The following is a 22,451-nucleotide window of genomic DNA, read 5'->3' as shown; positions in this document are numbered from 1 at the left end:
GGGGCATATGTATTATGGAGCATCACAGTGGGGCACATGTATAATGGAGCATCACAGTGGGGCATATGTATTATGGAGCATCACAGTGGGGCATATGTATTATGGAGCATCACAGTGGGGCATATGTATTATGGAGCATCACAGTGGGGCATATGTATTATGGAGCATCACAGTGGGGCATATGTATTATGGAGCATCACAGTGGGGCACATGTATAATGGAGCATCACAGTGGGGCATATGTATTATGGAGCATCACAGTGGGGCACATGTATAATGGAGCATCACAGTGGGGCATATGTATTATGGAGCATCACAGTGGGGCATATGTATAACGGAGCATCACAGTGGGAAATATGTATAATGGAGCATCACAGTGGGGAATATGTATAATGGAGCATCACAGTGGAGCATTACAGTGGGGCATATGTATTATGGAGCATCACAGTGGGGCATATGTATAATGGAGCATCACGATGTGGGGCATATGTATAATGGGCATCACGGTGTGCGGCATATGTATAATGGGCATCACGATGTGGGGCATATGTATAATGGACATCATGTGTGTGGCATATGTTAAATTCAGCGTCACGCTGTGGGATGTTTGCATAATGGAGCGTCACGTTGTGGGGCATATGTACTGTATAATGGGCATATGTATAATGGGCATCATGTGTGTGGCATATGTATAATGGAGCATCACAGTGCGGGGCATATGTATAATGGGCATCACAGTATGCGGCATAGGTATAATGGGCATCAAAGACTGCACTATTGGGGTCATATGTGTATCACATCTCCATTTTCTATGGCCGCACCACATGTGGCTACAGCTCTTAGAGAGCTGACCATGCCCTCAAAAAATGGGGGATGTAGCCTCGCAGGAGTTCCACGGTAGTAGGTGAACCCTCTAATTTTGGGCGCGTGCCTTCGGCACGCGCAGATGTCTCCTCTGCCTCGTGTTGGGAGGTATGTTTGTGACATATTGGACATTGCAGTGTGTGGCATAAGGTGTCAGGGGCATTACGGTGTGTGGCATAATGTGTAAAGGGCATTTTTTGGGATATTATGCAGGTTTTAAATTTTTTTTAAATTTAGTAGCTCTTCGGGCGGTTTATTTTGTCGCGAGTAGCTCCCACCCCGAAAAAGGTTGGAGACCACTGAACTAGTGCAATAAAAAAAAAGAAAAAAAAAAAAAAGAAAAGTTAAAATATGGTCTGTGGGGGTGGGTTTTATTATAACATTGAATCTACCATATAATCTATAAAACTGTACAACATACATTTAAAAGACCAAATCCACATAAAAATACATTATTGATAAGGACTCGCAGTGCCACCATTAAGGATTTGTATCCTGATTCCCAGCATGGATCCTATTAGTGCCAGTGCAGGTTGTATTTAGGTCAGGGGGTTTAAGGGAGACATAGTGCCTCAGAATAGCTGGGCACACCCCACGGGTATAAAAAAAAGATATTACCCTAAGCAGGGGTGCCGGCTTACGTTTTTGCCCGTGGGTGCTCAAGGGTGCCCCCCCTCAGTCCTGGATGGAGGTAGGCAGGGGGTCCTGGCAGCGCTGCAGCTAGGTCCTGGCAGCGCCGCAGTGGGGTCCCAGCAGCGCATATGCCGTCAGCGGGGGGTCCCTGCGGAAGATGGGAACTAGCACCGGTATTAATCCCATCCGCCGCAGGGACCCCCACTGCTGACGGCATATGCGCTGCTGGGACCCCGCTGCAGCGCTGCCAGGATCCCTGATGGTGAGCTCCGGCCATGGCCCATGGGTGCTCCTCATCTTCCGTGGGTGCTCGGACCCCGGAGCACCCACGGTTTCGGCGCCTATGATCCTAAGGTAAATGTTACAGGCACTAGTGAGATGGGGTGTTGAGCTGCTCACACGCTGGGAAGGACAACTCCCTATATAGAATACAGAGAAGAAAGCGGTTGGTGGAGAGCTAAATAAACTGTGATTTAGGTTAAGAATCTTATTTGTAATAAATTGATCAATTGGGTATCACATAAAAATATTTTTTCTAGCATATAGTTAGACAATAGCATATTATCATATCATATACACAATTAAAAATGAGTAATCGTGATCAAAAATTAATAAAAATAAATATATGAATATATAAAAATATAGCAGAATTTGATAGACAATTGGAAATTATACTTATTTGCAAGTCCCACCTATGGCGCTCACTGCTGAATTTTAGTGGTCTCCAAAGGTGATATCCATTTGTAAACTGGTTTGGTGGATATCCATAGACCTGTCTTGGTGCCTTGTACCTGGAGTTGAGCTGTGTTCGATGCCAGTTGGTTCTTGTTTTACAGGAGATAAGGCCCCAAAAATAAGCAGGTGGTGGTGTACCGGATGATTGTTCCAGTTATTGTGGAAAACAAGGGGGGAACAGCAATGGGGATCAGCAGAAGGAGCTGGTTCAAGTGGGAGCAGGTAGTAAACAAAGTCCAATGTCCATAAGAGAGTGTAGCCTGGTGCGTTTTGTTGTTCAAAGACAACTTTTTCAAACGCAATCATACAATGTGATGGATTTTTTTCTATCATACTCTACAACAGAGTTTTTTTTTTAACCACTGTGCCATGGGACACTAGTGTGCCTTGAGTTTATCTCAGGCCAGAGCTAGAGATGTCCACACCAGAGATGCCCAATCCTGTCTTTGTATCCTGGGCATATGAAATCACCCCTTTCAGACATCAGTGGGTCCAGATCTGGCTGCTGGCTCCTCCTCCTCTTGTCATCCACTAATCACTATTGGTTGGTGGTGGCTGTTGCTCCCTCTCTCACATTGTTGGTGTCAGTGTCAGTCTCCGTGTTGCCGGTTTGCAGGCTCTTTGCTTAAGAAGTTGCCCAGAGACTGTAAACCATGTGCACTGCAGGTGGGACATATGTAACATGCGCAGAGAGAGTTAGATTTGGGTGCTATTTTGTTTATGCGCTTGATCTGAAAAATGACAGCTGATTGGCTGGTTGCTTATCACTCTCCAATTTATCACTTTTTGAACCTTGATACATCTGGCCCTTTATGATCTGCATGTTTTGCCTTTTATCACTCTCTTCCTCAGAGAGATTAGTTACTATGGGCAACAATCTCACCACTTCATCTCTGCACAAGGTTTGATACAACTCCCCCAATGACCCTTAATACCTTAGAACACGGGTGTCAAACACAAGGCCCGCGGGCCAAATCCGGCCCGCCAGACCTCGTCATGTGGCCCGCGCAGCCGCCGCCGCCAGCCTTCACCTTTTATTCTCGCTTCTTTTTTTGACACAAGAAAGCCGCCTCTTCAGCGCCTACAAGCCAGAGAACGTCTGCCCTCTAGCGGCACTGGCCGTTCTACCCAGGAAACCTCCACTTGTTTTTATATTGAGCGCATGCCATCCTGTGATGTGACAGATCCAACGGCTGCCTGAACCCTTTTCTCCTGTACTGTAAGTAGATATGATGTATGTGGGGGGGGGGGGGGTCTGCTTATTATTCTGCTTAAAAGTCTGATTATAATCAGGGGCGTAGGGAGGGTGGTGCGACTGGAGCTCAAGCTCCGGGCGCTGGAGTGGAGCAGGGTGGTCGTGGTGGCGCCAGCGCGCACCGCAAATGATCCCCTGTGTCTGCTTGACTATGCGCTGCCCGGCGCCTGAGTGCATGCTGGCCGGCACCTGCCCACCCGCCCGCAACTCGATTTCACCTGTCCCCGCTCCCTGCACTGTCCCCCTGACTCCTATTAGAGCTGGCATCGTGAAACATAAAATGTAAAGGTTCGCCCGGCTAGCACTGCACAGCTCCGGCATTAGCAGATACGTACATGAGCAGGGCTGGCCGGGCCATTACCTTATGCAGCAGAAGTGCAAATATCCAGCCAGCCAGCAGAGGGCGCTGGCCAACTCGAGTCAGACAACATGCTCCAAGTGCAAGGCAAGCTGCCTGCCTGACACTCGCTGGTTTCACTCGGGAGGAGCTGATGGACAGAGGAGGAACTTTCAGGCCTGGCTAGGAATAGTGAGTATAAGGGGGCTGCTGGACAGGGTGGTCTTTTCCCTAGTTTTTCCCTTGCATTCTTCCCCGCTGGCCTCCTACACCTGTACTTGTAAAATAGTAAACTCTCCTGTCCTGAATGCAGCCAGCCTGCTGGCTGTATGTATCACCTGAGAGCTGTATGAAGGTGGACAGGTCTGACAGGCAGTACAGGAGGACTACAGGTCCCACCATGCCCTCATAACTTACATCAGGATTTGTAATAATGCAGCTGATATAGCCCTCTGCTGGTCAGCTTACACCACCTGCTGGCTCAAGCAGCCTGCCGGCAGCTATGTAATGGGCATTAACGTGTGTTATATAGTATGTAATGGGCATCACCGTGTGTTATATAGTATGTAATGGGCATTATGGTGTGTTATATAGTATGTAATGGGCATCAGGTGTGGCCTTATGTGTAATTGGTACAACGTCATTGCTAAAATGTGCAATGGGCATTACGGTGTGTGGTATAATGTTAGGCTGTGCCCCTTTTTCGCCGTGCAGGGCCCCGCCTACTCCAAAGGCGGGGGGAGGGGCGCGAAACATGCCCTTGCTCCGGGCACCGTGGCACCTAGCTACACCACTGATTATAATTAATTTGAGAATATAATTCCAGTAGGAAGGTTGCACACTGCTGATATCATCCGCAAGAAAACTTTATTGGAGACTGCTCAGACAGAAGAACATGGTATTTGGTCTGAGCAGTCTCCAATAAAGTGTCTTGTTTGACCCTCCTTTTCTGACTTGCATCATCTGCTACTGAAATGTGAGGGGGCTCTGCGTTGGTCTGCACCTGCCCTTCACAGCACTGCAATGGTTACATACCATGGCAGGTGGAGCGGTAAACTTTCGATATACTGACCACTTCCATGTCACTTTACAGTGGTATAGGGACCATAAACTACAATCAAATACCTCATTATTCTGACTATGTTTCTGCTTTCAGAGCTAGTTATTACTTACATTATTACAGAAAACAGTAATAATTGAATGCAGTGACAATAATTTATGATAATAAAGAGTGGACACATAGTCCTACAGATACAACCGGCCCTTTGAGGGTGACCAAACTGCTCATGCGGCCCCCGATGAATTTGAGTTTGACACCCCTGCCTTAGAAGTTGTTACAAACTTTCTATTTGCAGAAGTGGAAGCAACATCTGTCATCTCTGACACTACTACACTACAACCAGCAGGGGGCAGTAAAGCTCTGCATTTAAAGAATTCACAGTCACACTTGGATTTGCGGATCGCCTGTTCAAAATTATGCTCCAAATTGCAGGCTATACATTAGGGATCACTTAGCTTAATATGCAGCTGAATATGCTAAAGAAAGGAGTTCACATCTGCTTCCAATTCTTTTGTCCCTGTTCTATTAGTTGATGTTTATTTTTAGTAGTATAAATACTGCAAGCCTTATTCCATATACTTATTGGATTACCATCATCCTTTATATGTAAGGTGCCAAAGTACTTAACACCTTGGCAGTCAGTGTAACAAGTGAACAAAATACAAGAACTAGACCAAGTACATGATGAATATATAGAGAGAAAAACGAGGGTCGGGGGATTCGCACTAGTGGGGATTTTTTGACAATCTATATAGCATCAGTGTTCAGTATGGGGTCAAGACTAACCTTTGGAGGTTCTCTCCGTGTTGATCACACTACACACCCCCGAGTTATACATAGTTAATTTACACAACCAACAAGAAAAAAGAAACTCGGGTGGGGTGCACGCTAGACCCCTTGAACTAATGTGCCTTATTGCAGTTTAAAACAACTTCTGCTGCTCACTCCTCTTGCTATAAAGTATCGGACGGGGAGTGAGAGTCTCGTGCCCATATATGATCCCTAAGGGATAGTAAAGAAAGGTGATCCTATTTGGCGGACAACCAGGGCACCTTCTTGTTACCATATGGTATTGCAAGGTTGGTGGTCCTCGAATGTCTGTCTGGACCCTCCTTCGATAGGAGAATGGCGTGTTCTCTGTTAAAGATTGCAAAAATTCCAGGAGTTAAATTTCTATAGTTAGGATTTTTATGGTATACAAGGCTTCTGCTGCTCACTCGTCTTGTTGAATAGGACGAGGAGTGAGAGAGTCCCACGACCATATACTGTCCTAGAAAGAAGATAGAGAAGGTGGTGCTTCAAATGGGTAACCACGGCACCCCCCTGTTACCAAAGCATTGCAGGGTGGGTGGTCCTGGTGCATCCGTGAAGACCCCGCCTTTGAGGGACAGAGAATCTTGTGTAATTCTTCAAATGATCTAAAGTATTAATTGCTGCAAAATATCTGCTTCTTGTACCCACTCTATTATATGTGGCTCTCTTTTTACAAATTGGGAAATGAATCAATTAGTTGTCAGGGTGTACTGTGCATACCAGTGTAAAATTTATTGTGTGGGAATACATATAAACAATTAACTTAATAAAATGTTTAAACTGCAATAAGGCACATTAGTTCAAGGGGTCTAGCGTGCACCCCACCCGAGTTTCTTTTTTCTTGTTTGTTGTGTGAATGAATATATATAGTGCAGACCAGCTTACATAGAAGGGCTGCAAATTCATAGCCACCATAAATGTAGGATGGATCCACCACAGTATTCAGTAAGTCAACAATACCATGGTCGACCACTAGAGGTCAACGGCGTCTACTTAGACACCTATACTGTCACTTTCGATAGAGATAGAGAGTGACGGGAAATCGATGGAGGGTAAGCATCAATGGGAACCTGGTAGACAGTAGCAAGGTCAACAGGTTTTTCATCTATTTTTTGTGCCGGTCCATTTGATTCCTACTCTACTATACAAGCGGACATAGAGTAGGAATATAATAGTTTGCCGAGTGTAGCACGGCACCATGCCGAATGCAGTGTCCATAGACACCACTTTCACATTCAGCACCAAAAAAAGATGAAAAACATGTCGACCTTGCTACTGTTTACGTGGCTCCCATCAATGCTTACCTTCCGTTGATCTCCCGTCACTGTCTATCTGAAGGTGCCCTTACATGGTGTGTTTGCACCGTGCAATGTGATGCTCGCTCCTGCGGGCATCTCATCGCACAGTACAAGAAGTATGTGCTGCACATACTTTTTGTACTGCCTTCTTACGGTGCTATGGGCTGGATAGCACCTTAAGCGTCGAGGACCAAGTATAGGCGTCTAACTAGACTCCGTCGACTTCTAGTGGACAACCATGGTATTGTCATCCTAAACTTGGTTGATTCTATATACCATATCCGCCCCGCAGCCTCTGCAACACTTATGGGAGGAAGGCTGATATATTTTGTGTGCTTGTGGGCACCATGTTGCAGCTTAATATACCTTATACTGTAGGTATATCCTTAATTTATATGAACTAGAGACTTTCTCTCATACTGTAGACCATAAGCCTCTATGGGGATGGTGTCTTGAGGGCAGGGGAACATCTAGATCTGACTTCTAATGGAGGAGGTGTAGTGGTTTAAACACATTATCTTGTTGTACATCATGTATTTCATAAGTTGCCTGTTATAACAACTTGTCTCAAATAAATTCATGGAGTGGAGGGAGAATGACCATTGGAGGGAGAATGACCATTGGAGGGAGGCAGCAAAAGAGAAGTATAAATTGCAAGTCATCCAGATAGATACAGGAAATTTACCTCCATGGCTTCTACCACAAATCTTCCCTATTCGGCGTGAAACTTGTGCAGTAGGAAAAGAAGTAGGGTGGCGGTCCCTGACTATGCAATGTCCGGGAATCAGTCTGGAGATGGACAGTCAGGGAGAGAACGTTGGTCAGCCAGGCTGTTACAGAACAGGTCCGTGGCTATTACAAACCAACGATCTCTGCCTGGCTATTACCGGCCACTAAAAAATAATTTCACTCCCCCTTGGCAATGAGCATTTCACTCCCCCATGGCAATGAGCATTTAACTCTCCTGTGGCAACAAGCATGTAATCCTCCATGGCAATGAGCATTTAACTCCCCATGGCAACAAGCAAGAAGCCTCTGGCATCAAGCCTGAAGCCCCTGACATCGAGTGTGAAGCCGCTGGGCATGAGCATGTATCCCCTGGCATTGAGAAAGAAACCCCTAGCAATGTGCATGTAGGTAAGCTGCAATTACAGTATGTGGCATAATATGTAATAGGCATTCGGTATGTGGTATAATATGTAATTGGCATTAGGATGTGTGGCATAATGTGTAATTGGCATCATGGTGCATGGCATAATGTGTAATGGGCATCACGGTTTGTGGCATAATGTGTAATGGGCCTCATGGTGCAAGGCATAATGTGTAATGGGCATCATGGCATGTAGCACAATGTGTAATGGGCATCACAGTGTGTGGCACAATGTGTAATGGGCATCACGGTGTGTGGTATAATGTGTAATGGGCATCACGGTGTATGGTATAAATTTAAAGAGCACGCTGATCCTGGCAAACAATCTGTGTCCAGCGAAAGCCTCACAACTGGGGTCTTATGTCAGATGCTGGCATATATAAGGCTCACAATGCCTCTTGTGTATTAAACCAGGTTGGTCATTATTATTTATTATTATGCATTATTTATATGGGGCCACATGGGTTCCGCAGCGTCTTACAAAGTATATAAACAAAAAAGTGCAGGACAAGGACATGGCTTACAAACATTGCTGCCACAGTGGTCATGCCTGTAGCTCTCAGATATGCAGCTGGACAGCAGCAACCAGGAGTTAGGTGCCGATGTAGGGAGTATGGGGCAGATTATAGTAAAGCTAAGGGAAGGAGAAGAACATGAGGGAATAGGGCTCCATACTTGCTGTGTAAGTATTTGTATGTCTTTCTTAGAATATGTCCAAATGAAATACAAAATACTGGAAATGGTAAAGACTGACTAATCCCTGCTATTTTTACCCTACCCCTATTTACAGTGGCGAAAGTTCGTCCCAGCTGCCTGGAGGCAAGAAGTATACTGATGCACCCCCCCCTCCCCCCTCCCCCCCCCCCACACACACAGACACACACAACCCTATATACAATATAAAAAATATATATAGAGAGAGACACTTATATATTTCTAAATTCAGCCATAGAAGTGATATCAATGGCTTTCAATTAATGGATTTAAACTTGCAGCGGAGGAGAGGTGCCCCCTTGGGAGCAGGAGCCCTGTGGCAGATGACTCCATTGCCTCCCAGAGTTCTGCCTCTGCCTATTTACCCTAACCCACCCCTCCTGCAGTATAACCCTTACCTCCCCCTCCCACAGCCTTACCCTAACCTCCTGCTCCCATAGCCTAACCCTCCTGTCCTGCAGCCTAACTCTCCCCTCCTGCAGCCTTACCCTAACCTCCTGCTCCCATAGCCTAACCCTCCCTCCTGCAGCCTTACCGTAACCCCCCCTCTTACAGCCTTACCCTAACTCTCCCCTCCTGCAGCCTTACCGTAACCCTCCCCTCCTGCAACCTTACCCTAATCCTCCCCTCCTGCAGCCTTACCGTGACCCTCCCCTCCTGCAGCCTTACCCTAATCTCCTGCTCCCATAGCCTAACCCTCCCCTCCTGCAACCTTACCGTAACCCCCCTCCTGCAGCCTTACCCTAGCTCTTCCCTCCTGCAGCCTTACCGTAACCCTCCCCTCCTGCAGCCTTACCGTAACCCTCCCCTCCTGCAGCCTTACCCTAACCCTCCCCTCCTGCATCCTTACCCTCCCCTCCTGCAGCCTTACCGTAACCCTCCCCTCCTACAGCCTTACCGTGACCCTCCCCTCCAGCAGCCTTACCGTAACCCTCCCCTCCTGCAGCCTTACCCTAACCCTCCCCTCCTGCATCCTTACCCTCCCCTCCTGCAGCCTTACCGTAACCCTCCCCTCCTACAGCCTTACCGTGACCCTCCCCTCCAGCAGCCTTACCTTAACCCTCCCCTCCTGCAGCCTTACCGTAACTAGGGTGACCAACTTTCCATAGGGCCAACCCGGGACAGGGGGTCGCGGGCTCGACAACCCCCCCCCCTCCCTCCCCCTCACAGAGTGACTCACCCGGCCGCATATCACACTCAGCAGCACACCGTCGCAGACAGAGAGCAGACTGACCATCTCAGAGAGTCGCAGAGTCGACTCGCAGGCTCCAGCCTCCAGCAGCCGTCGGGTCACCGCCTTCACCTTCCTCCTTCAGTCAAGCCAGGGGATCACCAGCACAGGCAGCAGAGGGTCATTAATGCGGCACCAGCGCCACGCTCCCAGTAATGCTGCCTGACTGCACCCGCCCTGGCTGGCTGCACAGCATTACTGGGAGAGTGGGAGGGGACGCGGTCACGCGGCGGCCAAACTAACCAATGATGGGGAGGCGGCAGTGCACACCGCATAACAGCTTCCCCTCCCACACTCCAAGTCTAATGCTGTGCGGCCGGATAGAGCAGTAAGCTGCCCGGCACGTCACCAGGCAACAACACCAACAATTTAGTTAAAACGGGACTTTCTGCATCCCGGGATGGGTTTGGCCGGGACGCGGGATTTAGGAGGTCTAAATCAGGACAGTCCCGGCCAAACCGGGATGGTTGGTCACTCTAACCGTAACCCTCCCCTCCTGCAGCCTTACCATAACCTCCTCCTCCTGCAGCCTAACCCTAACAATCCCCTCCTGCAGCCTAACCCCCTCCTCCCACAGCATAGCCTTAACATCTTCCCCACGAGCCTATCCCTAACTTTGCCTTCCAACAGCCTAACCCTATCCACCTCCCCCTGCAGCTGTCCCCCTAACCTCCCCCTCCTGCAGCCTTATCCTAATTGCCCCCTATTACCTGACCCTAACCTCGATCCTAGATCCCGTCAGAGCAGCCATCAGGGAGGGACTGCTGAGACACCAGTCCCGGGCCCAGACAGAAAGGGGGCCCAGGACTGGAGTTTATAAAGTATAATTTGTCATAAACAAAGTTTACGTTTCCCTTGAAGCAATGTAGAAGTAGATTAGTGCGACCAGTGCTGCAGATACAGGTCTCACCAGCCATACCAGGTGTTCAAAAAAGGGGGCCCTGCCTACTTTGTCATTCCTGGGCTCCACAATTTCTGATGGCAGCCCTGGATCCCGTCCACACTATGATGCTAGGGCTGTAGGCCTGAGGAATCCCCCTGACAATGAGCAGGTAGCATGAAGGGGGAGGGAGATTCAATTATTTATACCCAGATTATTTGTTCGCACTACATTCAATTCCGTTTTCACAGAGCACAGTGTAATAACAGAGTTGAACACTAGAGGGCATGCATACACTGCAAAGCCAGAGTTCTCCAAATAAAACACTGTTATAGAAGTAGCTAGCGTAGCCCCAAACCATCCAAAGTGGGGTAAAGCATTTCAGCCACAGCATTCTAACAGGGCAACCTTGAGCTGGACTTTTCTCCTGCTTTAATTGTTACTTTTAATTATATTATTTTTGTAAATGGTGTTTGCAATAACAGTATTGCAATGACATAAAAAATAAGTACATTAAAACATGTCATTCTAGGTTTTCATAGCATCCAATTCTATAAATAAAAGATACAGGAAAGGAGGAGCATAGAATGAGAGCCAATACACTGTAAGAAGATACTGGGATCAGAGGCAATGGGCCTGATTCAGGGGTGCAGCAGACACGGCTCTGTGGCTTTCCACAACTACATCTAAAGCAATTGCCATTAAGGCGTCTAATGCATTATTGAGATGAACCTTTTCTTTCAACTTAAACCTTGATTACCCCTAGCAGTAAATCACACGGACACATGACCTGAAATAACTCACACGGACACGTGACCTGAAATAACGACACGGACAACCACTGCATAAGTTTAAAAAAGGTAAAGGGTATTTATTGTGGTATGACCCTATTGAAAGGGATGGCCTAGAGAGCGCTTGACGACCAGCCAGTCATAAACGTTAGCAATGGCGGCGACTACAACGCCCCAACTTGTAACTAGGGCGAGGAACCGCCCCCATTGAATTCAAAGCCAGCCTGCGCTGTGACTGTCTTGCCGCCCCTCCTAGGGCCTAATGAGGACAGTTCTAAAAGTGTCCTGCGTCCCCCCTCGGGGGCAGAACTCACCAGCCTTCCTGGCAGAGGGTGGCAATACCTCACAGTGACCACCTGTACTTCAAACTGGACTGCTGATCGAGAGCGCCCTCCCGCCAATTTATATTAAAATTGATGAGAGCCAAATTTGGGTGACGGCCGAAAGGCCCTGTGGTAGGTTAGCACAAGGGAGGGAGGGTGGGAATCCAGACTCAAGAGGAAGATGGATCACCTGACTACCTCTTATATACCTCCACCTAAGCTACCACCCCTACTACACCTGATTGGCTACCCCATCTACACTGCACTTCTATGGGTAAGTGACACTCTGATTTCTATCTTTGTCATACCATCTCAAACTGCACCGACTCTTATATTCCCTCATGCCTAGGCAGCCCTCGCTCTCTCTAAGGCGTCTAATGCATTATTGAGATGAACCTTTTCTTTCAACTTAAACCTTGATTACCCCTAGCAGTAAATCACACGGACACATGACCTGAAATAACTCACACGGACACGTGACCTGAAATAACGACACGGACAACCACTGCATAAGTTTAAAAAAGGTAAAGGGTATTTATTGTGGTATGACCCTATTGAAAGGGATGGCCTAGAGAGCGCTTGACGACCAGCCAGTCATAAACGTTAGCAATGGCGGCGACTACAACGCCCCAACTTGTAACTAGGGCGAGGAACCGCCCCCATTGAATTCAAAGCCAGCCTGCGCTGTGACTGTCTTGCCGCCCCTCCTAGGGCCTAATGAGGACAGTTCTAAAAGTGTCCTGCGTCCCCCCTCGGGGGCAGAACTCACCAGCCTTCCTGGCAGAGGGTGGCAATACCTCACAGTGACCACCTGTACTTCAAACTGGACTGCTGATCGAGAGCGCCCTCCCGCCACAGCTGGGTTCAAAAATTGCCACTTAAAGACAATTACTGTAGAACCCAAGCCCGCCAAACCAATCAATAACTAAGTCAACCAGAGTAACACAAACCTAATCCCCTATCTGCAACAACTGAACAAGTCCTGAAGTAGAACGGCCATGCCTGATTCCGACAAATGTACACCATCACTTCTGTAGAAGGATGGGGTCTCCAGTGCTAAAGAGGGGTGTCTAACCGCTGTGCCTCCCATGGACGTGACCGCTTTGGAGACCGCAAAGTTGACCTTGCGTCTGATCTTCTCTAATGACTTGGGGTTCCAGCAGCCCCTCCAGTAGAAACGAGGCACTATGTCGGACCAAACTATCCGCAATCCAGGCCAAAGGCCTACCAGAGTCTTAAGATCAGCCTCGATCCCTAAAATAAGGCCTATGCTGGTTCCCCGGCCTAAGTCGTTACCTCCTAGGTGTATCACCAAAACATCCGGGCGACCCCAGCGACGCTCTTTATCTGACAATAATGGTAAAAGACCATTCCACCGGATACCCTTGACACCGAACCAATGTACTGCCTTCGCCCCTAGCTCTGCCCGGGCCCTGACAGCTAACTGATGATTGGGTGCCCAGAAAATGTATGAATGCCCGACGAACCAGACAGTGGCATGAGTCGTTGAAAGGGGGGGGGGGAAGGGCTGAAAAAGAAAACCCTAACCGGTTAGCATTCAAACTTAAACTGTATAAATGCACAACGTAGGGTTAGACATATAATGCACAACATGAATTAGTACACTAGAATCCAAGTGAAGGGGAAAACCTTAAAAAACCTCCGGTGGACTTGAGGGGGGGAAGCCAATTGAAATCAGCCCACTATCGGAGGAAAAAGTAAAAAATTCCCTTCACACCGTCGATTCCGTAACGCTGCCGTTACAAAACCGATTGTAAACATAGTTTTTGGATCCAGCGCCGAAGGCGCGTGCTAAACCTTATCTAGACGTATATAAGATTTATAAGCGGAGGACTTCCAGCGGCCGAGTTGCTGAATGGCATTCACTGGAAGGCCCTCCGCTGCTGCGTTGGTGGCCGCACCAATACGGAACAAATGTGTCCCGTAATCGGCGACCTCCAAACCCAACGCAGCCACACAGCGCTTAAACACAGCAGTGCCCAGTAAGCGCGTCACGGCCATGTATCAGCATGTGCGAGGAACTGCGCCGGAGCGGCGGACCTCAAAGGCAAATATGCCGTGGCCAGCCGCACGGTGCAGATCCCCTTTCCAGCTGGGACTTAAGGGATACCCAGCGACCTCTGCCTAACTGATCGGTCTCAGACCGGCGGAGCACACAAAGGACGACCCGTCCTGGAAGACCATGTCTTCGAACCGCACCTAAATCAGTGGCATTCTTGCTGGCCGCAACCAGCTCGCTGACCCTAAAGTCCCTAAAGAACGCAAAAGAGAACGCCACCCGAAAGAGTGACGTCTCTTCCGCGCTCTCTGCTACACCCTGAACACAGGCTATAATTGCCACCGCGTCTGCAGCTCGGTGGACTTGCGGGAATCCGCTGTCCTTGTCTGCACTCACGCCCGCCAATCAAAGCCCTCGCTAGCGCCAAGGCTTTGGTGGGGCCCCGTTCTCCGCATAACTTAGCACGGAATTAGATCTCGGCTGATGCCGCAGCCATGGCAGATTGACATGCCCACGCCATGATGCCCACGCAAAAAACAGCAACGGTCATAGACCGACTTCCGCTGTCCAAAGGCTGCACAGTCCTATTGCGTGGCTGCCTATGCCCTACGGGTGGATGGCGCCAGGGATGGCAAGGCAATCCTCTCATGTCTGCTCTATGATCTGCCCTACAGACCATGGACACGTGTGCCTAAGGGGCGAAACGTTCGGTACCAACTCGCGCATCTTCGCAAAGTAGAACCGCGACAAAGCATCGGCGATGCCGTTGTCAACCCCTGTAACGTGCTGCGCCATGAAATGTATGTTGTCTTGCAAGCAGCGTAATGCCGCATGTCTGAGCAAGCGCAGTGTCAGTGGTGAAAAAAGGTGCCCTGGTTGTTAGTGGTGTGCACCCCACCTGGTTATGTCACCATAACCTACCGTCTGGCTTGACAATCTATGGGCCTAATACTACAACGGCGGGAAAGGACACTAATAGCAGCAAATAGGCCGTGAAACCCCTCTCAATCCATGATTGAGGCCATGGGGCTGCGCACCATTTGCCCTGAAAAATACCACGAAACCCCTGTACCTGCGTACATAACTGGAGCCTGGCCATAGGCAAAGCTCTGCGGGCCAAAGAGGCTACCCATTAACGTCCGTCAGCAATGGAGACCAGACGACCAGGTCGTAGCGTATATCCCGGGACAGGCTAACCATGGATGGGGAACCTTAGTCCCCACTTTCGCCCATACCCGCATGCGGCAAAAAACCCCGCCCCTGGGGATGACCCAGCGCTAAAAGTTAAGGGACCCCCAGTCATGACTGGCCCTGCTTTAGATCGGCCTTCTTCTTGGCCCGGCCGCCCTGGATAAGGACCCACAACTTGTAGACTATGTCAGCCGACAGGCCACTGCCGCCGGCTGCAGGGCCAAACTTTAAGCCTAGGCAAGACATGACGCACGGTGGGCCCTTGGTCCTGGTGTCGGCCACTGATACCCATAAGTTAGGGTGTCACGGGAGGAGGAGGGGAGCGGACTCAATGTCCCACCTGGCCATGAGTGCCTAGTGCCCAAATTTGTGGACTAGCCCGGGTGCTTTATCAAACAGCTGATAACGCACTTGCAACTTCATAGTAAATAGCATCGTTAGTGGATGCCCCGTGAGGGTAAGACAGGTGCTGCATTAACCGGTATTTACCCGGAGCCTTCTTGGGTACTACTCCCAAGGGCGGAAAAACACGTGCTGGGCGATGGGTCCGCCGTGCACGGACCAACCATTCTGCCCAGTGCTGTCTCGGCACACACCTCACGTCTCGCCACCTCAGGGACATACACCGCTGATTTAAAATTCCTGCGTGGAACTACCCTGACGTCACCGGGGATAGGCGAACTAAACCGTAACTAAACCTTGAAACAAAAAACAGGGCCTCCTCCCTGTTAGTGCAGGCATGCATACTGGGTTCCAGCTTGAACAGGACTATGAAGAAGTTGCCTTACTTAGAGAGCTGGTGTGGCGTAGCCAGAGGGGTGACTTTACAGGTCTTAGCTGGATGACTAGCCCCCAATTACAGCATTCGTGGCGACAAAGGCATTTGACGACTCTATCACACTTTGAATCGTTGAAGGCAAAGCCCTCGCCTTTAGCGGCTGGCTTGTACCCTTCTTGCCAGGGGGAAAATGGCTCCTCGGGATGGACTCAGAAGCAGCGTGGCCTTTACCCAAGGCCCACCACCATATCCCGACAAGCCTAAGGCCTACGGGCGTAACCCGTGCGCCGGCGTGGGTCAGACGAAATTTCTCGTCCTAATCCCTCCGAGCCGTAACCTTGTAAGCTAGAAAATCCGTGTACAAGGAAACTGAACCGCTGAACGCTGTTGCGCTACCTGGGTATGGGTAAACAAATGGCCAGATGGAATATAAGGAAACGCTTAAACCAGTGGTGAAAAACTCAGATACGAGTTTTCACCGGCACCAGCCGATATTTTGGCCCTGCCGCTATAAGTTTTCAAGTCGCCAGTGGCGTGAAAACATCCACAAACTCCCGTTGGCTATTTTCCCCTTTGTGCCTTTATGGAGACAGCTGGACCCTGCAGTTTTGCTGCGATGGACCATGTCAGAGGAAAGCTGAGACTAAGCTACAAGTTGTCCTGCTAGCCCGCTTCCCCCCGCCCCTGCTTGCTGTGCAACTGCGCACGCCACTAGCTTGGCAAACTTGCAGGGGCGTCTAATGGCTCCTGACTCATCGCAGCCGGTGGAGGAAAAGGCCCGCAGAAGACTCAGAGGTACATAGTCATCATGCTCACCATCACCCGGAAGGTCGACAGCATCCAGAGACCCGGCTTCATGCGGCGTCCCCGCTGCAGCTGCCTGCGTAATGTCCTCTCCAGAATGATGATCTACGTCCGCGGCTGCCCGATGAGACCTCGGAAGAAGCATGTAAAGTGGTTAGCGACTCACTAAGACCAGTGCATAACCCAACCCCACCCTAAAATCGTGAGGGGGCGAAGGTAGCACAATGACCAACTCTACCAGAAGGGTCCTGAGAGCTGGATGGGGATGAACGGGGAAACCCGCTTGACCGGTGGGAGCCGGGCATGGCTGAATGGGGTACCCAGGGAATCCCGCTTAAGCCAGAGAAGAATATACAAACTCCCCACAGTAGGGGCCATGGTGGGAATGGAACCACTGACCTCAGTGATGTGAGGTAGTAATGCTAACCATTCACCATACATGCTGCCCTGGGCCTGCCCAATCTTGGCCGTAAGGGCCGTGCAGCTGCCTCTCAGGACTCGCAGCCGGGAAAACCAACTGGCTGGGACGGGTGGGTAGATGTACCCGAAGTGCCGTAGGGACGGGTATTGGGTCCGGGGCAGGAAACAGGGCCCGAAACCTGGGTAATACCCGGATGGGTTACCTGTGCGTGCCGCCTTGTGGCGGTGCCCATGGCGCCCCCGGAGCAGGGGTGTAAATTGTGGGGGTTGATGACTAATGGGAACCCCCTGCCGTGGGAATCTTGGCACTGGCGGCGCCCTGGCCTGGTACAAAAACCCCCCAAAAGGGGGACCCCCCTTGACCCTGGGGGGGGGGGGGGGGGAGTTGAGAGAGGGAATGGTATCCGGACGGACCCACGGGAATGCAGGCGGCGGGGTTGCCCTGAACAGGAAGGTAGCCCCTTATGTGCCAGCTAAATGGGACCCTGTGTAAATGTGGGTGTCAGCCGGCCAGCAGGGGGAGCCGGAACCCCCTGGCCTGCAGCCAAAATTGCCCTGTATATGATGCAGGCCGCCCTCATACCCGGGCGACCCGCCCCCCCACTGTATAATGCAGACCCCCCCCTTAAAGTGTGGGCTGAGGGCCCGCCGCCGGAGTGGAGCTCCTGGTCGGCTCATGGGACCCCCCAGCCGCCGCTCGGGCGCCATTTTGACCAGCCGCAAAGGGGCTGGGAAGAGATGAGGAGATGCTTTTGTGCTGTACGGCTCCCCGGGTGAAGGGGGCGCGGGGACTGTGCAACTGTGTGCACACCCCGCGCACCCCCCCCCCCCCCCCCTGGCGCTGGGGAGTTCCGGCGCGACAGTTAAAGTGGTGCGCTCGGCGGGGACCCGCCTGGTGTGCGCACCGCTGCGGCGGGAGAGAGGACGGAGGACGCTGTGTCCTGCTGGGCAGTCACTGGGACCGTGTCTCTGACACGGAAGCCCGCGCCGCCTGTCTGCCGCTACCACGTGCTGCTGCGGCCAACAGGGGACAGGCAGATGCCGCAAGACTACGGGAAGAGGGAGCTATAAAGCTATAGCGGGGCACAGCTGAAGGGCAATTAATGCTAGTGGGAATTAAGCTGGATGAGAGTGTAACCAAAATCGCCACTTATCTTCTTTTCAGCTGTGAATGTGGACCTCCTGCAACTCCAGAGAAATCCAGACTCAAGAGGAAGATGGATCACCTGACTACCTCTTATATACCTCCACCTAAGCTACCACCCCTACTACACCTGATTGGCTACCCCATCTACACTGCACTTCTATGGGTAAGTGACACTCTGATTTCTATCTTTGTCATACCATCTCAAACTGCACCGACTCTTATATTCCCTCATGCCTAGGCAGCCCTCGCTCTCTCTTCCCAGCTTACTTAGATGCTGCAGCATAACCGTCGTTCCCCCTGCTGCCCCCCGCCTTTTGCTATGTTGTGTGCAGCATTTGCAAGTGTGTATGCACTTGCCGATGCCGGTCCCCCCGGCCGGGTCCCGCTGCCACCAATATCGGCGTCGGCAGGATTGTGCTAGTGTGTATGGGCCTTTATGGCAGGTGCAATTTTGGCCATCTGAAAATTAATCTTCCTGGGTGAAATATCAATCTGCACCTTAGAGAAGTAATCACGGGGATGCATACTGAGGGTGAAAATATAGATCACCACTGCGAGCATTCAATGAAAGCAGGCAAAAAGAAAAAACAGTATGTAAAAAACAACTGAAGTAAACTAGGATGAATACAATAGGAGAATCTGGTGTGACTGGCTTGTGTATGAAATTATGACTTTCGGGATCCAGGTGGTCAGAATCCCAAAACTGGAATCCTGTTGGTCATAATGCTGATGGATCCCAGAGAGAACGCCCATGAAACGCGGGGCGTACGCAAACAGCCCTTCACACCCCTCTCCACCCCCTGCTCGGATTGTTCCGACCAATCGTTTTCTGTATGGAATTCACGCCATATTCGGACGTGCGCAGAAACGCCTCTACACATGCGAAAACACAAAACATCGGCCGTCCGACCAAACACGCAGCTGTCCGGCTCAATCAGAATAAGGGCCCATTTTTACACTGCAATATAGATCTCACTTTGAAGTAAAACCCCACCCAAATCTAATTCTCTCTGCACAAGTTTCATCTGCCACACCTGCAGTACACATGGGCCCTTATTCTAGTTGAATCGTCGGATGCGTATTTTCGGACTGGAACCGAGTGTTCTTAGCCCTAGGGATGGCCATCGACTATCGATGTTCCCAAAACATCGATGGTTGGGACCTAGTGCTCGATGTTTTGGGCATCGATAGTGGATGGTCGAATAGTTTTATGGATGGATGGCTTCCGATGGTAAAAGTTGTGGGTGCAGCGTCATTGCGTCCAGCGGCAACGCTGCGGGCGGCCCGCCCCGCCGGAAGGTGCGCGCATGCGCAAAAGAAACTTAAACTTGATTGATGGCTAAAGTTTCTTCTTCGCATGAGCGCGGATCCCGGCCGAGCAGGCTGCCCACAGTGACCCTTCCCGTTGCTCTGCGCATGCGCGGCTAAGCGATGTCAGGAACCATCGATGGTGTAAGATAGAATGGTTTATAGCCATCAATGGTTCCTGCTCTAGAAGCCATCAATGGCAATCATCGATGGGGGATGTGCCGATGGCCATCCCTATTTAGCCCCACCTTCGGTACCTAAGGCTCACACCGCCCGAATGCGGTAAGATGTCGACCGAGCGGACCGCAAGTGGATTTTTTATGTGAACACCTCCTCCATCTGTGGGAACCTCCCCCATCATTCGATAGTCGCCGACCATCAAATGCTGAACCGAGTTGTCAGGCAGCACAGAGTGCTCCAGACCACTCAGGCATTTCTCCGTGCAAAAGCAGGAATATGGGCGGTAGCTGGCATCCGGCTATGTCAGCTGTCCGCCCCCCACACGTGTGTCATGGCCGGATTACCATACGTACGCCCAGCGTTTTCATGGGAACGCCCATGAAACGCGGGGTGTACGCATATGGTAATGAGCCCAAACAGCCCTTCACGCCCCTCTCCACCCCCTGCTCGGATTGTTCCAACCGATCGTTTTCTGTACAGAATTCACGCCATATTCGGACGTGCGCTGCGTTCGCACATGCGCAGATACGCCTCTGCACATGCGAAAACACCAACCATTGGCTGTCCGTCCGCATTCGGAGCTATCCGACTCAATCAGAATAAGGGCCATGGTGTTGTCTATTTGAGAAGGAATTTGCCTTTGCAAGTGAACCTGAATAAGGGCCAATAACATTAACAATGCATGCTTCCGTGCACAGTTAACGACCCCCAAGCCCCGTCACCTGTTCCTAGGGCTGGAGCCACCACTAGGCAGCCTTAGGCATTTGCCTAGGGCGCCGGCCCCTGGAGGGCGGTAGTTTGGAAATGGTCCCCCCCCGCACCACATCACCCAGCAAGCCGCCCCATCCCTGGGGAGCATCGTGGCACGGTGACCCGCATCACCCTGCAAGCTCCCCCCTGGAACGTGACAGTGCCAGACCCGGCAAGCCCCCCCTCCCCTCCCTGGGGAGTGTCGCGGCGGCCAGCGCCGCATCGCATGGCAAGCCCCCCCTGGAACGTCGCGGCGGCACATGCCGCATCTCTGAACCCGGCAAACCCCCCTCCCTGGGGAGTGTCTCGGCGGGGGCCATCATCGCACTGCACTACCCCCCTGGAGCGGGTAAGTGATTGAGCACCAGGGCGCCCCCCCCCCCTCCCCGCCTGCCTGTTCCTGCAGCTAAATCTGTCTGACAATGTTATCAGGGCCTACAAGTGTGTGTATGCTCAATATCCGTCATATATAGATTAATTATATCGGCGGCCGCGGGAAGTGTCTGGTGTGAACCCAGCATAAGTAGATTGTAGTTGCATATAGGTTAACACCATAAATTCTTCAGTGCCACTTTTGCTGCTTATTGTATATATAAATAAATATACACACTTACCTCCCCCACTGGTAGATTTATTAAATGTCGATCAGGGGAATATGCGCTATCCCCGTGTGTTATAGCAGGGGATAGCGCTTCCCCTGATCTATCACACCCGCCGAGCGTTTACTCTAACGCCGGCGGTGTGGGGCAGGAGGCATAGCGCAGGGGCGATGTTTTGCACTGCGCCCCTGCCTCCTGCCAGATTTATGAACGGTCAGCATCGCTGACCGTTCCGCCGCCTGCAGCTGTTGACTTCGACAGCTGCAGACGGCGATGCCTATACCTAACAACAGGGACAGCGCTGTCCCTGCTGCTGGGGCTGAGCTGCGCTGGGATCTCGCGAGACTAGCGAGATCCCGCGCATGCGCAGTCAGCCGGCCGGGGGGGAAGGAGACGGCGCATCAGTATTAACTGATGCGCTGTCTCCAGGAGGGACATCGCCGGAGGGGGGAGTTAGCGCTCCCCCACTCCGGCGGCAAGATCTTAGTAGATCTTGTCGGTGTCCCCTCCTGCTTTGCCTCGCTAATGAGGCGAAGCAGGAACTGTTATAGCGGCGCGATAGGCGCCGCTATAATAAATCTACCCCCCAGTGAGGGAAAGAACCAACCGAACCAACACTCACAGTTGAATGAAGATTCAATCTTCAACTGTGAGTGCTGGTTCGGTCCTTTCCCTCAGTGATGGAGGTAAGTCTGTTTATGACTCTCTATTTGGACCCTGCACCACCCCATTACATCCTGCAAGTGAGTGCTGTCTTGGATTGGAAGAGCCACCCTTTGCCAAATTCATGCATGCAGCGTCACAAGCTTGCGATGCTTGCTTTCTGCCCTCAATCTGAATTCTTTCATTTTTAATTACCTCTGTCCTTAAATTATTGATAATAAATAATATGTTCTGTTCTTAAGTACATTTTGGGGGGTATTCAATCTGTGCCAATATTTCTCAACAGGGGAAATATCGTCAGTTACCTATTCAATGCTGCCGTTATCGCCAGTGTTAGATCCGACTTTTTAGGTGTTAGATCCAACTTTTTAGGTGTTAGATCCGACTTTTTAGGTGTTAGATCTGACTTTTTTAAAAGTCAGATCTGTTTTATCGGAAACAAATTTATGGCCGTTTTCCGACAATCTGCGGCTGTTTTCTCAGATCCACAGAGTTTCCGTCACATTTG

The 22,451-nt window shown here is 50.6% G+C and overlaps 1 protein-coding gene across 1 annotated transcript in view; it reads right to left on the bottom strand.

The window, feature by feature from the left end:
- The window catches only part of LOC146041822 (uncharacterized), a 45,375-nt gene that overhangs the window by 10,804 nt on the left and 12,120 nt on the right, over positions 1-22,451 (bottom strand). The gene's annotated exons all lie outside the window — the stretch shown is intronic.

This window comes from Crinia signifera, chromosome 19 (assembly GCF_055691185.1).
Source record: "Crinia signifera chromosome 19, ASM5569118v1, whole genome shotgun sequence".
Lineage (NCBI taxonomy): Eukaryota > Metazoa > Chordata > Amphibia > Anura > Myobatrachidae > Crinia > Crinia signifera.
Note: the sequence above shows the minus strand (reverse complement) of the source record. Positions and strands in the feature narration are given on the sequence as shown.